General features: G+C 42.9%; 1 non-coding gene across 1 annotated transcript; it reads right to left on the reverse strand.

Moving 5' to 3' along the window:
* Nucleotides 1-921: 921 nt before the first annotated feature.
* On the reverse strand, nt 922-993 carry trnae-cuc (transfer RNA glutamic acid (anticodon CUC)). The gene has a single exon. It is a non-coding gene; the product is annotated as a tRNA-Glu (tRNA).
* Nucleotides 994-1,353: the final 360 nt, after the last annotated feature.

The raw sequence follows: 1,353 nt of genomic DNA on the forward strand, positions 1-1,353 counted from the left end.
GTTCGAAACCGGGTGAGAACAGCTTATCTTGTCTGTGGTTATATGTCTCAACAAGGCATGTTAGTTATTCTTTTTTTCTTTTTATCTGCCATGAAAAACTATGGGGCGAGATTAGTGTCAAATTCTTTGACACAAATATATCTGTGACTTACATACGTGTTTTTCAAATCCACAAACATATCTGCAATTTACATGTTTGTTTGTTTTTTGACGTGTGCATTTATCATAACTTATCATATGTAAATATTAAATTCTGCTTGTGTATTGTTGATGGTGCGTTTGGAGATCAGCGCATTTATTTTTGAGACATTGGAACACAGTTTTCAAGATACACACACAAGTTGAGAATCTTCACACGCAGCCTCTCGATCCTGATTCCCACTTCACTGGCAGAACTATTCACGGTGTCCGAGCAGGAGCTCAAGATTTGATTCCCGATGGGGAGAAGTATTTTGTCGAAGCTGTTTTTCAAGGCAGATAATTTTTAAAAAAAAATACAATAATAAACAGGTCTTGCTCATACTAAGTTTTGAACCACAGACCTTCCACACATGAGGTGCACATGCACACCACTAAGCTATGGCAACTTGGTTCACCTCCAAGAAATTCTCAGCTAACTCTTACTTTAAAATAACCCCTCCTCCATTCCTCTTCCCATGGTAATAAAAGTTAAACCCATCTTCGACCCACAGTAGCTGAATTTCAGACGCTGCTAACCCTGACCACGACCGATCCAGGATGGAATTCTTTGAATGAACACTGACATCTCTCACTCTCAAGTTTTAAGACAGACACCCTTTGTGACACAACCATCTGCATTTATCCAGGCTTGGGACCAGCTGACAGTTTGCACTGGCTTGTGCCCCCCATCGGGGTGCAGTATCTGAGCAACACACGACCAAACAGGTTTAGGGACTAACATTCCCTGACCGGGAACCGAACCCAGGCCACGGCGGTGAGAGCACCGAGTCCTAACCACTCGACCACCAGGGAGTTATGGTGTAGTCAAAAATTATTATTCGAGACAATCCCTAAAAGGATCGTCTCCGCCCCCCTGTCCCCACAATGGACGTGAACCAAAATGTGCAAAGATTGACAGATCTTTTCAGTGGAGCACGACTTTCCAGCAGCACGACTCCAGGTGGGCACAGTGGGAAAATGGCAAAATATTACACCGAGCAGACCATGCATTTGTTATCCAAGTGATTTGGTACACAAAATTGTTAATTACTTTTGTCCTTATGTATTGCAAGCACTGCAATTGGCTGGCGACCAGTTCAGGGTGTACCCTGCCTCCCTTTCATAAAATAAAAAAATGGAGAGTGACATGAGTGTCGCATTTCATCACCACAC

This window comes from Phycodurus eques, unplaced genomic scaffold (genome assembly GCF_024500275.1).
Source record: "Phycodurus eques isolate BA_2022a unplaced genomic scaffold, UOR_Pequ_1.1 contig_1175, whole genome shotgun sequence".
Lineage (NCBI taxonomy): Eukaryota > Metazoa > Chordata > Actinopteri > Syngnathiformes > Syngnathidae > Phycodurus > Phycodurus eques.